We start from the raw sequence: 15,108 nt of genomic DNA, 5'->3' as shown, positions 1-15,108 counted from the left end.
CTTGGTCCTGTGAAGGTTCCATGCCCCAGAGTAAGGGAATGCCAGGACAGGGAGGTGGTGAGTAGGTGGGGGAGCACCCTCATAGAAGCAGAAGGAGGGGGATGGGATAGGGGTTTCTGGGTAGTAAACCAGGAAAGGGGATAACGTAAAAATGATGTAAATTATTTGATTGATTAGCCTTAGATAATGCTAAATTAGAGTAAAATACAATAACACAGAGAACAAAATTATATAAAGAAAAATTTTAAATGAGGGGACAGTCTTTGAAAAGCATACCTATACTTAGCAAAATCTTGTGAGAGCACAGTAGGTCTTAGGTAGCTAGGCTACTTGTAAGTCGATGCTTAGGTCTGACGTTAAGCAAGTTGGAGGAACATAATCAAGCAAAAATGACATGAAACATGAAAGCCAGTCTTTTTATATGATTGGTTAAAATTCAGGCAGAGGTTGTGGATCATTCTAGAGGCATTTCCTGAGAATATGGAGATGGTGGAAGAATTGTCTCAAAATGTATTTTAATTATTATTTTATTTTATTATTTTTTTAAGATTTATTTATTTCATTTATGAGTACACTGTAGCTGTCTTCAGAGACACCAGAAGAGGGCATCAAATCTCATTATGGGTGGTTGTGAGCCAACATGTGATTGCTGGGATTTGAACTCAGGACCTCTGGAAGAGCAGTCAGTGCTCTTAACCGCTGAGCCATCTCTCCAGCCCTAATTATTATTTTATTACAGTGTGTGTGTGTGTGTGTGTGTGTGTGTGTATTGCAGACTGCAGACTACAGGTAAAACATCTTACTCAGTTGCTCTTCACCCATTCTTGTGTGTGTGACATGGTCTCTCAGTGAATTTGGAATTTATCATTTTAGCTTGGTTAGCTCTCTATTGAGCTCCAGATACCACTTCCGTCTTAGTTGGGCTTTCTATTGCTATGAAGAGACAGCATGACAATAGCAACTCTTATAAAGAAAAACATTTAATTGGGCTGACTTACAGTTATAGAGGTTTAGTCCTTTGTTTCATAGCAGGAAGCATGGCAGCATGAAGTCAGACCTGGTCCTGGAGAGGAAACTGAGAATTCTATATCTGGAACTGCAGGCAGCAGGAAGAGGCAGTGAGCCACCAGGCTTGGCTTGAGCTTCTGAAACCTCAAAGCCCACTCCCAACATCACACTTTGTCCAGCAATGACACACCTACTCCAGCAAAGCCACACCTCCACTAATGCTCCTTTACTCCCTATGAGTCTATGGGGGTCGTTTTCATTCAGACTACCACACCTTCTATGGCTATCTCCAAGCACTAGGGTTACAAACTCATGCCATTTTGCTGAGCTTCTGCATCAATGTTAAGGGATCTGAACTGAGTTCATCATGCTTTTCAAGGACTTGATTAACTAACTGATCTCCATAACACAAAACAAAACACTTCCTTTGAATTTACAATTAAAATTGAATCATTGGCCAATGTGACAGAACTCTCTGGTACTCAGTGGTAAATATGAGCAGAATTTATCTCTGGCATCAGGTGGGGAATATTTCCCTCTCTCATTAGAGTCATGTTGCGGAGTTTTGTTTATGGGTTTCGTATTCTCACATGGGAGGAAACCACTTCCAGACAGACTTCACTGGAACCCGGAGAAGTCTCACTGTCCTTCAGAAAGTAAAATACCCTTGAATAATTCCTATGTACAAAGGAGAAGTCACACCTACACTCCATAACCCTTTCCCTGCTCTTACAGTTTTGTACTGTCTTAGCACAAACTCAACATCTTTGATGGGCACTTGGAGACAGACTCTCCATTTATATCTCTCAGGAAACAATCACATACCTGCTGTCTTGTCAAGATGACTTTACCTTCTGAGATTTTTGATCCATGACGAAGGTGGTAAATTTCCATTAGAATGAAAGATTATCTTCAACCAATAAAAAAAACCTGCAAATTTGAAACAAATTTACTCTTTCAGTAAAAATTAGCTTGAAGAAATTCAAAAATTACTCTGACATTTGGGTAGAACAGTTTTTCTTGTCAGTTGTATCCTGTATTCTCTTCTATCATGGATCAATTTTATATCTTTTCTGCTTGACTTAAAGTATTAATTGAACCAAAGGTGTGACCCTAAAATCATCAAACATGACTAATTTGTATCTGTAGTCTAGAAAAATAAGTATAAAGAAGTAATAACTTTGTGTTTGGACCTTTTTACTACCTTTCTTTTAAAAGAAATTCAGAGTCTTGTTTAAATACAACCTAAATATTTCATTTTAAGACTATTTTGTTGACAGTTTATACATATATATTTTCTATTGAATCCACTCCAGTTCCCTTGCTTCCAATGCCCTGTTCCCTGCCACTTTCCCCTTACAACTTCATGTCCTCTCTCACCCGTTTTAAACACACTGGTACCCTTAGTCTGTCTGTATGCACAAGAGTGTAAGGTCATCTAATGGAACATGGGAAGCCTTTCAGGGGGAAGGGGGAAGGAACTTACTCTGCCTCCTCTACAGTCATCAGTTGGCAATGCCTTCTCAGCTAAGAGGCAGGACTTTGTGAGTCCCTCTCCACCTATGTCTTTGTACTGACTCAACATAGTACATGTCACAACGTGTCACAACTTCTGTGAGTCCACATGTGTAAAGGCCCTGCCATGCCCAGAAAATTCCATCTTGCTCTAGATGCCCACTATTTCCAGATCTGAGAACCTTCATGGCTTTTTTGTGATGATTTGCAAGCCTTGTGAGGAGTGGCTGTGGTTTAGGCCTCCTATTTAGAGCAGGGAGCTCCAATGTCTTTTGTTGTCTGTGTGTTAACCAGCTGTGAGATTCTGTATTAATCATGATCTAGAACGAAAAGAATCTTCTTTGATGGGAATTGAGATATTCACTAGTCTGAGAGTAAAATCTGAAAGTATAAGAAATAGTTTATGCTTGGTATAAATGAACATATACTCTGCAGTACTCAGTATTTCTGAATACTTGGGTCCAACATGAAATATATTCTAACTACTCTATAGCTTGCCTTCACCAATTAATACTTCTTTTAAGAAGCAAAACAACTGCATTAAGTTAAACATTTTCTCAATTTGATTTTTATCTTTTGTCGTCACTATTTTCGTACATTAGGAAGTTCTGCCCCTGATGATAATATTATGATGGTATAGGCAGTTATCGTGTTGAAATTCACTAGAGAGACTGAGTATTACATGAACATATTCACATATTTACAAATAGATAAATATTAAATAATAATGAGTATATAAACTCATTTATACCAATTATTTATTTTACTGCTTAAATGAGACAAATTCTATCACAGCCGTTTCTGCATTTCATATGTATGGGAAAATTATCATCTATTTCATGGCATATTTAGCATCTCTCTAAGCAACTGTACATTTTCATCTCTAACTATGAGATGTGAATTGTAAGCCAGTTTATCCCAAAGTTCAAAAACTGAGTTTTCTAATACTCTGAGAGAGAAAAAAAAATTTTCCAGAAAGTCTCAAGTTCAAATGAATTGTTGGCAAGTCAGTAATTCTTTACTTCTTCTTTATCAGAAATGTACAATTGGATGAGATGTTTTCATTCAACTACCATTATCACCAATGTTGACACGAGGAAGCAGTCACACTGTGGAGGTTTGAGTGAGAAGGGCTACTATAGGCTTTTATACTGGAAGGCTTTGTCCTCTCTTGGGTGAAACTGTTTGGCAATGATTAGGAGGCATGGGTTTGTTGCAGGAGGTGTGTCACTGAGCTTGGGAGTTAGGTCTCAAAAGCCCACAACATCCCCATCCCCAGTTAGCACTTTCTCTGCTTTGTAGATGTAGTTGCAAGATGTAAGCTCTCAGTGACTGCTCCAGTGTCATGCCTCACTGACACCATGCTCTTCACCATGATGGCCATGGACTCAACCTCTGAAATTGTAAGCAAGCCCCTAGCAGGCTATTTCTTTTGTAAGTTAAATTGGTTGTGGCATCTCCTCACAGCAGTAGAACAGTAACTAAGCCACGTGTCAACCGTGTATGGAATCATTTTAGAAGAAGTTCTATTTTTACTATGAAATCTCACAGTCTGAGGTCATCTTTGCCTCATACATTTCTGGGTGTTCATGAAGGAAACTTGGGTGTTTAAATTTCAGTGAATTTAACTATCTTGAGCTTTCTATAAACCCTGGCTTCACACTTCCAAACAAAGTTCTGACTCTATAATCTAAGGAGAGAAGGGAAAAAAAAATGATGGGCTTCCCTAGTGCTACTAGATATTTCTCTGGGATATTTCTATCCATTCAAACCTCTCTTTAGATGATGTAAAGTTGGCCAACGTACATTCCCTGTACCTGTGACCTGACATCCAATAATGGGAACTCAGGAGTCTTGTAGAACTTAATTCTTCATCTGCCAGATGATACCATCTGGTATGAAACCCAACACTGGATTAAAATAAAAAGTTGATTATATTAAATTGGAATTTAGTGAGTCAGATAAAGAAGTCTGATGGGTTTAGAGGATATGAGCATTCTCAATACATTTCCTTTTTCTTTTTAAAAATCCACAGGCAACACAGAAGAGTAGTGATTTTCTTATCTCTAGAAATAAAGACTTTTCTAATTGTTTTAGGTTTTGAATACTAATCTGAAAATAATGTCCACAATGCTCATAATGATTATAATTCTTTCATGAAGAACAAGGGAAAATTCCACCAAAATATTTTAACATTTTTTGGTATTTTATTATTGTTTTGCATCCAATTGCACATTTTCATGGAAAGAAAATGTAGTTTGTAGTAATTACAATATGAATTGGAGTTTTGGACAAAAACAGCTAAAGGCAAAGATAGTTCTAATATCATCATTAGATACATTGGAAACAGATCACAAATAGAATTTTATGTGAAAAATTTTTTTTGCAGAGTGTTTTGTGTACATATATGATATGGTGTTCCAGTTTTTTTCTGAGATAGAATACTCTCATTTAAAAGTAATGTATTATGATAGACAGGTTGAAAATAGGGGACACATATGTATATTCAATATTTCTCATACCAGGTGGAAATAAGAAGATTCTTTAGTTGGGAAATACTCCAAGGTTGATATGTTAGTTTCTGAGGATTTAAACTAAACTGGGGAGGAGTGAGATTGCACCCTAAGGGTCTTGAGACATACCTAGGCAATGCCATCTTCTGTCTATAACCTGATGATGATTTTTTTCTGAAGTTCATATTAGAAAGAAGATAAAATCACAAGGTGTTTTACATTTTCCTCTACACACAGAGAAACTATTGTATTCCCCAAACTAAAACAGGCAAACATTTGGGTTGTGGGTTTGTGGAAACACAGAAGTTAGGAACATCTTAATGACCTGGGTGACAGTAAGAGTCACATGTTCTCCAGCTTTTCTTGGCTTGTTCTGAAGTCTGGCTCCCAGCCCAGGAGAAAGAGCGTCTCTGTGATGTGCCATAAGATGTCTCCTATCATGCCTCAAACATATACAGTTCGTCATAAGCCTGGCATCATAACATAGATGTTTGGGGAAACAGAACAGCCTGAGGTCAAGTGAAATACAAAAATGCCTGGCACTATTTCAGGATCACTATACTAAGACTTGGCAGAAAGTCAGTGGTGGAAAACAAGCTACAAGAGTGAAAACATTGAGATATTGGTCATGATTATATCATATCCATTTCATCCCAGCTCCTTCTCAAAAGTGTCAGGTTTGATTGTGGGGGAAATGCTTTATAGTAGTCAACATCAACTGACAAAACAAAAAGCACAGGATAGGTACCTTGACTAATCGATGTTGATTTCCTCATAGTTCGAGAGGCTGAAGTCTCAGGTCTGTATGCCAATTCAGATCCCAGTGAGGTCTTGTCAATGGTTGTTTCTTCCTGTGTGCTTATGTACTTGGATGTTCTTTGATAGGATTGGTGAAAGGGCAGTAGAGAGTTGAGTACAGAGAAGAGAATGAGAGAGGAGGCGTAGGCGTGGGGAGAAAGAGGGAAAGGAGAGAGACAATGACTATCTTCCTTTTCATATAAGACCACTAGTTCTGCCACTGATACCCAGTCCTTATGTCACACATGTCACACACAGAGACACACAGACACAGACACACACACACACACACACACACACACACACATGCAGAAAGAGAGAGAGAGAGAGAGAGAGAGAGAGAGAGAGAGAGAGGGAAGAAGAGAGAGAATTACTAAATCCTTAAAATTCACTTACCTTTTTATCATAATCACTTAAAGATTCTACCTCCAAGCAAGTCACCTTAGAGGTTAGGGCTTAATTAAATGAACTGTGGGAAATCAAAATTAAGCCCATAGAAGGATAAAGATTGTATAACATTTAAAATAATAAAAATGTAATGTTCTTGCCAGAGAAGAAGAAGGAGGAAATGAATTGAATTATATAAGATACAAGACATTCTAGGCAATGGTTAAGTCTGGATTGATTAAAATAAACAAACCAGCCCAATAAAATGCCTTTATGGGACCAACCGATAAATTTAACACACACACACACACACTCACACAAACACACACACACAGAGAGAGAGAGAGAGAGAGAGACACACAGACACACAGGGGAAAGGAGAGGTGGGGGAGATATTACTAAATCTTTAAAATTCACTTTGAACTTTACTGACATAATAATTTATATCTCAGAGCTATTAATTTTTAATTTTTTGAAACTGAGCCTTTTTCTTATTCGCAGAACATACAGTACCTAATGGTTGGGGTTGTGGCTTTGCTTTTCCTGTGGGTTCTTTCTTCTAATATCTTAATTAGAATGAAATCACATACATTTGCTGATGAAAAATCATGAATACCAACTTTAGCAGATTTTAATTTAAAACATAGTGTTTCTGTGACATCAGCTGATGCCCAGCCATCTTTTCTCTGCATTCTCATCTCACTAGTGTTATTTGCTCAACGCTCCTCCTCCAAGGCTGAGCTGTGGAGCCTTTTATTTATTATTCTTTCTTGACGTACATCAATATATGACTTATAAATCTTTTCTGATATTGATATACTTCTGCTTGCTTGCTTGCTTCACTTTGAGTCAGTTTTAGAATCATATATTTTGTCAATACATAATTCTTGTTTAGTTTTCTTTTTTTCGTACAAGTTTTCACTATGTAGCTCTGACTGTCCTGGAACTTGCTATTTTGACCAAGCTAGCCTCAAACTCACAGAGACCCACTTGCCTCTGTCTCCTGAGTGCTAGGATACTCAGACAGACACTACTATACCTGGCTTTGGTTAGCCTCTGTCTCTCTGTCTCTTTCTCCCTCTGACTGTCTCTCTGTCTCTGTCTCTGTCTCTCTCTGTCTCTCTCTGTCTCTCTCTGTCTCTCTCTCTCTCTCTCTCTCTCTCTCTCTCTCTCTCTCTCTCTCTCGGTCTCGGTCTATCTCTCTCTCTCCCCCCTCCCCAACTCTCTGGTTGTCTGTCGTTTTTATCCCACTGTTCTGGGCTTAGACAGTGTCCAGGATTTACATATCTGCAGGGCCTGAAGGAGGCTGGAGTCACCTGTTCTCCATCCTTGCACTTATCTATAAGGAAGCTACAGAGATCAGCATACAAGCATCTGAACTGAGTGGAAAAAGTACTAATATTTGAAATTTATGGACCTCTGGCATAGACCCAAAGGTGCAGACGTATGCAGTCTGTCCAGGTAGCCCATCATTAGTTAGGTTTATATTTACTGTGTTTGCTTCAATTATACATAAGTGCACAGAGTTTCTTCTTTCAAGGAAACAATAAATGAATTCACAATACTTTTGCATGTGGTAGTTGGCCTTTCTCAGCAGTAATTACTTATTTTTCCTCATTGTTATATCCCATAGACAAGTGTGAAAAGTGAATTTCTGTGAGCATCCTTCTGAAGTGTTCTATGAGTACCACAAGAATATAGCAAAGAGAAATCCTCATTCTATAAATTCTATAAATGGCTGTTTCTTGTGATTCCTAGTGCTATAGACTAGCTCTGAGCACAGTGTCCTTTTGGTATTGCTCTTCTATTTATAGTTCAGGCTCTGCAGTGAGCGAAAAGGAAAGGTTTCAAAACCATTGACTATTAGCAAAAAGGCAGATGAGGACATCACAGACACAGGTGCTGTCGGTTTGGCTGCACAAGAGCATAGTATACATATCTTTTCGGCAATACTTATGTAAATTTGAAGGATATGAACACTCTCCTGAGAAAATATCATTTACCAAAATTGATCTTGATAGGAATAGAGATCTCAAGCAGTTCAATTTCCTATAAACAATTGGAAAGGAGACTGTGATGCCCTTGTGAAATAGAGCTCCTACCAGGACTGTCTTCCAGAAAATAGACATTACTTACATAGTGTGATACACCAAATTCAATGATGTGTGCATAGAGGCACTCAGGAATGGGTGGCCTGTGACTTCAGAAATCTGGGGTTCCTTTGTATGCATTAGCCATAAAGGTATTTGAACAAAAAGAACAACCAAGACAACCAGAGACTTGGATAAGAGATTGGCCCAGCAAATAAGAACATGTGTTACTCTTGCAGATTATGGGGTTCAACTGCACACCCATATAGTGGCTTATAACCAACTGTAACTCCAGTCTTATTGGATCCACCACCCACTTCTGACCTCTGTGGCACACTCATTGTGGATAGATATACATATAGGCAAAACACCCATGTGTGTGAAATAATAAAAATGAATAAATCTGAAAAGGAAAAAAAAAAGACAACCAAAGAGGAAAATCTTTTAGTCCTCAAATTTAATTGAGAATAGCAAGGAAAAATGCCAAATATTGTAAATCCTTATATTTAAGCTAAAAGAAATATCACAGTGTTTACAGTTTGGAACCAGTGAGAATTATTATTTGCTGTTTCTCTGAGAGTATTTTATATACCTTGTGTTTATTTGTTGGTTTTTAGATCTTTTCTTTGGTTTTATTTTAATTTTTTTCATTTTACGTTTACTAAAAATCTAGGAGTACAAATTTTCCAGGTAGCAGATTATGCACTACCTAGGTCTGTTTCATATACAGATCTTTGTTTGTTTGTTATTGTTTGGACTCAGTTTCATTTTTGTAGTCCTTGCAGACATTGAACTTGTGATGTACACCAGGCTGGCCTTGAACTTTCAGAGATCTGCCTAACTCTGCCTGAAGTGCTAGAATGAAAGGAAATACCACACGTCTGTTTATGTTTGTTTGTTTTTAAAGAGAAAACTTAATGCTATTAACTTGAACTATTTTAATAAATATTAAAGGATATAGTTTAAGATGGTTTGTAGGTGCTTGGTAGATCAGATGATGAAGTTCTTGTTATGTAGACATTAGGATCTGATTGATTGATTAGGCATGGTGTGGAAGCTGCAGTGGAAAGCTGGGAACTCACATTCTTAACTGTACGCAGGAAGCAGGGAGAGAAAACTGCAAGCAGATGAAGCTCTTTACTCTCAAAACTGGTCCCCAATAACATACTTTTCTCATCAATTACTTACTTAAACCTCCTCAAACAGTGCCACCTACTGGGGACCAAGTGTTTAAATGCCTGAGACAATGGAAGACATTTTCTATTCAAATCATCACACTAAATATAATGAGGACAAAATATACAAAGAGGCTATTCTATGTTTAGTCAAAGAAGACACAAATACAAACTGAGGACAATAAAATATGATAGTATTGCAAGGTAAGAGTGAAGCATCAGTAAAAAACATCATTCATGGGACAGTTAATATGTGAGAAGCAAAAATAACAGAATTATTGTTATTAACCGTGAGAAATTAATTATTTAGAATTAATATAAATCAAACATATAATTAAATAACAAAAATAATTAATAAATAAAAACAAAAGAAAAATGATTTTTTGTTATAGTGAAAACCATATTTTTAGGTGATATATGTGATATTATTTGGTATGAATTTTTGGGATTCTACATTTGAAGAAGAGTGTGTTTACTAAGTTCAGTAACCAGTACACCAAGTGGCCAATCTTCTTTTCATCCATCATGTCTTAGGGTAAACACTTTTCAAAAATGAAAGCTCAAGAAAGGCTATCTTTTCCTTTACCATATGCTTTTTTTCCCAAATCATCTTTTCTTTCACATCTCTTGTTCTTTATTAGGTAATTTCTTCAGACGATTGCTTTCACTCACCTGTAAGGGTTGAGTAAGGGTGATTACAGATGGGATAGAATGGGATTTATTTTCTCTGGCTTAGTAGCTGTGTAATCTACCTGGCCTTTTTGTGAACAACATTATTATGAATACTGTTATATTTTCCTTATTGTTCAGTTTTCTAGAGAATCATATTTTAAATCTGATACCTGAAAGGTTAATCCCTGTATGTAAGATCTTTATAGGAAAGGGAGGTTAGAAGCCTCAATGTTACATTTCACAAATCCACGCCAATTCTCCAACAGTGGTTGCTGTTCCCAGGGTTCCCTGTTGCAGAGAATGTCTCAGTTACCTTCTTCAGGATGAAAACCTTAGAGAGGGAAAAGTCTACACAGTATGGACAGTGAGCAAAGGGGTGAGGCAGACTGAGTCATGTTTGTCTTTTTTTTTTAATTAATCATTCCATTCGTTTACATCTCAAATGATTATTCCACTTCCCAGTTACCCCTTCACAACGCTCCATCCCACATCCACCCTCTCCTCACTCCCCTTTGCCTCCATGAGGGTGCTCACCGACCCACCCTCTCCCATCCCACTGCTCCAGCATTCCCCTACACTGGGGCATCAAACCTCCATAGGACCAAGGGCTTCCCCTCCCATTGCTGTCAGGTAAGACCATCCTTTGCTGCATATGCATCTGCAGTCATAGGTCCCTCCCTGTACACTCCTTGGTTGGTGGTCTAGTCTCTGGGAGCACTAGGTGGTCCGGCCAGCTGATGTTGTTCTTCCTATGGGGTTGCAATCCCTTTCTGCTCCTCCAGGCTTTCCTCCAGCAGCCCCATGGCATCCTTGAGCTCAGTTTGAGGATTGACTCCAAGCAACTACATCTGCTTTGATGAGTTGCTGGCCGGACTTCCCAAGGAGCAGCCACACCAGGTTTTTGTCAACAAACGCTTCTTGACCACAGAAACAGTGTAAGGTTTGGTGTCTGCAGACAGGATGGATCCTCAAATGGGGCAGTCCCCTGATGGCCCTTCCTTCAGTCTCTGTTCCATTTTTGTCCCTTTTCTTCCTTTGGACAGAACCATTTCTGGGTTAAAAACTTTGAGATGGGTGCGCGCCCCCATCCCTCAACCAGGGGCCAAACCTATATGCTGGAGGTGATCTCTTCAAGTTCTAGCTTCTCCTTCTCTGTGCGTTTTGGTTAGAGTCATCTCCATTGGGTCCTTCAAGCCTCTCTTTTCCCTGGTATCTGGGACCCTCCAGTGACTATCCCCATTTTCTCATCCCCCTGCCCCTGCTACATATTTTGATTCGATTTCCTAACCTTCTGAACCTGTTTTTAGTTTCAAGTTCGCCAGCAGTTGGATGTAGTTGGCATACTCATCCCTGTTCCTGTGTGTGTACCGATGCCCACTGCTCATTTCTGCTAACTCACTTACCACTAGCCTAGCTGCTTTCAGCTTCTAAATCTTCGCTGCACTAACTCCTATTCCGGATACATTTATTCTCATAGTAGATTCCTGATTTCTTAAGAAAATCACTCGACTTGTCTTCATAGAAGTTTGGAGTTAGGCAGGAATACATCGGATCACAGTGCATCCCTGACAACCAGCTTTTCCAGTAATATGGAAGAGTGGAAATGTGTTGCTCATGTAAGTATTTTTATTTTTTAAAGGCTAGTACTGAATAATCTTAGTTTCATAAGATTAATTTATATATTCCCAGAGAGCCCTAAAAACAAATATCAAATTGTAATAGAAGACTGGAATAAGTTTGACTTCACATGTATTTTTATTCTTTTATTGACCTTCATTGCTAGATTTTAGTGACACATATTTTTAAATGAAAATATTTTAAAATGAAAAAAAGAACACATCAATTCTACTCTAAGAAGTAAAAAAAAGTAAAAGATTACCAATACTTTCAATTGCTTGACTCACATGAACTAAATACCAGAACTTAACAAAATAAAAGTTATCTATTTTCAAATAAAGCCCTGACTTTTGACTTTTGTCTGATAGCATGCTGTTCTTTAGTGTCCAGTTGCCTCCTGCTGGGAGATGCCTGGCTTGGTTACAATAGAGAGCAAAATTTTTCTTCACAATTCTGTCCAAAGAATGGCTTGTTGGCCATCCTCCATAGAAATCAGTCCAAAACTTTGTCTTACTTGAAAAGCAAACTTCCTATTTTTTATTAATTGGAAATGAGATTTTCCTCTTCTGACACTTTAGCTTCTGGGTAGAAGAGAGCAGAGTGAGCCTCAGTCCCTGAGACATAACTGAATCAGATTTTGAATAAATCTCCATTCACAATGAGTTCAGGAACACACTTGGAAGGAGGGAAGGAATTGTCAGGCTTTTAATTAAAGGCTGCAGAGGATTTGATGGCACCCAGTTTTACTCCCCGATTTTCTTGCAGCAAGAAGCCAGTCCCGATGGGATGAGCGAAGTCATCTGGAGTCACTCCTTTTCTTTGAGAGTAAAGCTGGGCAAAGGCAGACAGGTAAGGCATACTGTTTCAAAAAGTCATCTTTGAATTTCATTATTTTGAGTGCAGGTTAAAACCAGAGATGAGGCGCTTGGTGAATTTTAAATTTCCAAGAGGAAATGATGCTAGGAAATGAACATCCTGAAAGCTGGGAAACACGGATTGTGCAATGCTGTGTCAAAACACCCTTGTCTCATAGGCCGTTGTCCAGACACTCGGTACTCATGGTCACCTTCAGATGATCTGAACACTCTGGATTACAAACTTTTCGGCTTAGCAGCAGTTTTCGTTTTCCCTCTTGGTGTCCTATTCTTATGCTGAAGTACGGCCCTGACTCCTCATACCAGATGTCCCAGCAGATTGCTGATCTTTGAGTTTCTATTCTACTGCAGTTCCCACCCAAGGCTACCAGTTGTTTCCATGGTGAAGCTCTTAATGGCTTACAACCATCCTGTGCACCTGTTAATCTACCAGGGCAACGTTACAGTTATAATCTTACAATAGCAATGCTCACAGAATAACTAGTAAATATGGCGACCTGAGTAAATTATTTTCTTTATTCGTTTTTCCTCCCCTTCCCTTCTCCCTCTTGCTCTAGGCCGGCTTGCTTTGCCCCAGCTTACTCTGGGGCCGCTCCAGCCCAAAGTACACTGCAGCTGTCTTCAGACACCCATATGAAGGCATCAGATCTCATTATGGATGGTTGTGAGACACCATATGGTTGCTGGGATTTGAACTCATGACCTCCTGAAGAGCACTTGGTGCTCTTAACTGCTGATCCATCTCACCAGCCCCTTTATTCATTTTTTTTAAACCTAAAAGTCTACTGACAGATGAAACTGTATGCATTTATGATGTACATATTATCCATACAACAATCTGAGTAAATGCAGTTGGCATATATATCACTTTACTTTTGTCTTCATGATAAGAATACTTAAAATCTAACTTGTTAAGCGATTTTCAAATACCATGTCTTTATACTCAGTATGACTTCCATTATGACTATACAATGGTAAAAATGACAGAATGCTAGATTTCATGAGCTTTGTCTGGTGTGCAACTAAAGATTCTAGTATATGTTTCCCTTCATTCTGCCGCATTTCTTCTGTAATGCAGAATCTTTGTACTTTGATGTGACCTGATTTGTCCATTTCTGCTTTGCTTTGTGTGACGTGGTTTCCTAGTGACCAGGTCAGCCTCCAAGTCTTGAAGTATTTTCCCCATGGTTCCCTGTCTTAGTCACTCTTCTATTACTATGAAAAGATACCACAACCAAAGCAGCTTTCAAACACAGTACTTAATTGACAGCTTGCTTAATCGTTTCAGAGTACGAATCCATGGCCCTCATGGTGAAGAGTATGGGACAAGCAGGCATGGCGTTGAAGCAGTAGTTGAGAGCTTGGATTTGGTCTTAAGCATACAGCAATGAGAGAGACGGATAGGGGAGTGAGAGGGGAAGGGAAAGGGAGGGAAGAGGATGGGGAGGAAGGGGGGAGAGGGAGAGGGAGGAGAGGGAGAGAGACACAGACAGAGAGAGACTATATGGATCTGGCATAAGCTTATGATGTTGAACCCTCTAAATTAATTTTCACACAAAGTGCTTAGTTTGTTTTCCCCAGTATGCTGCTGTCTCTGATCTCTGAAGGAGCCTACATTCCAGCATCTCCTGTATTCCCTGGATTCTCCCATGGTTATTCACCTGATGATACACATACTCAGCTATTTCTCTTGTTCTAAAGGATCATGCTCGGTATATCAATTCCACCATTTAAAAATCCCCCATTACCATCCTCAACTTGAAAATTATTATTTTATTCTTAGGAAATACGATGAAATGCACGGAATTTCAGGATTGAAACATTTATGCAATATTGGTTTTATAATTTTTTTCAGACACTTTTGAGTGTTATCGCTAAAAATAAATCAACCCACTATCGTCAAACGTCCAACTTCTCGAAGTTTCCTTGCTGTGGAACCAGCTCACATTCCCCTCGGCTGGTTGCTGCCAAACCTGCTCAACTATTCCAAATGTCTGTGGCTAGCTGGGGGGGCACACTCTTGCAAACCCACGCTCTGCCGCAGTTACCTTTCCTTGGAGCTCAGTTGAATCACTGGGAAATGGAAAACACCAGACAATCTTAGTTTAGAATCAACAGATAACACAATTGCTATTATCCTAAATTCACCAACTATTTAGTCTATGTTAGAAACCTTCTTCCTGTGGCAGATCCTGGTGGATTCCACCATCAGAACTTTCAGTTCTCAGACTACATCTCATCTGCCTTGCTCTCGCAGTACAAAAGGAAGTCCCCTCCTCCTGCCTTCCCGCTCCCTTTCTCTGACCCGGAAGGCCCCCTCCTTGCCCAGTGATAGCCTTCTTGTTGTCTTTATTATTTAATCAATTAGGAGAAAATTCCTCTACAAGACACCCTTCCTGCTCACTTCATTCATTCATTCATTCATTCATTCATTCATTCATTCATTCATTCATTCATT

Source organism: Grammomys surdaster, unplaced genomic scaffold (assembly GCF_004785775.1).
Source record: "Grammomys surdaster isolate TR1022 unplaced genomic scaffold, NIH_TR_1.0 186, whole genome shotgun sequence".
Classification (NCBI taxonomy): domain Eukaryota; kingdom Metazoa; phylum Chordata; class Mammalia; order Rodentia; family Muridae; genus Grammomys; species Grammomys surdaster.
The sequence above is the reverse complement of the archived record's forward strand: the minus strand, read 5'-3'. Positions refer to the sequence as shown.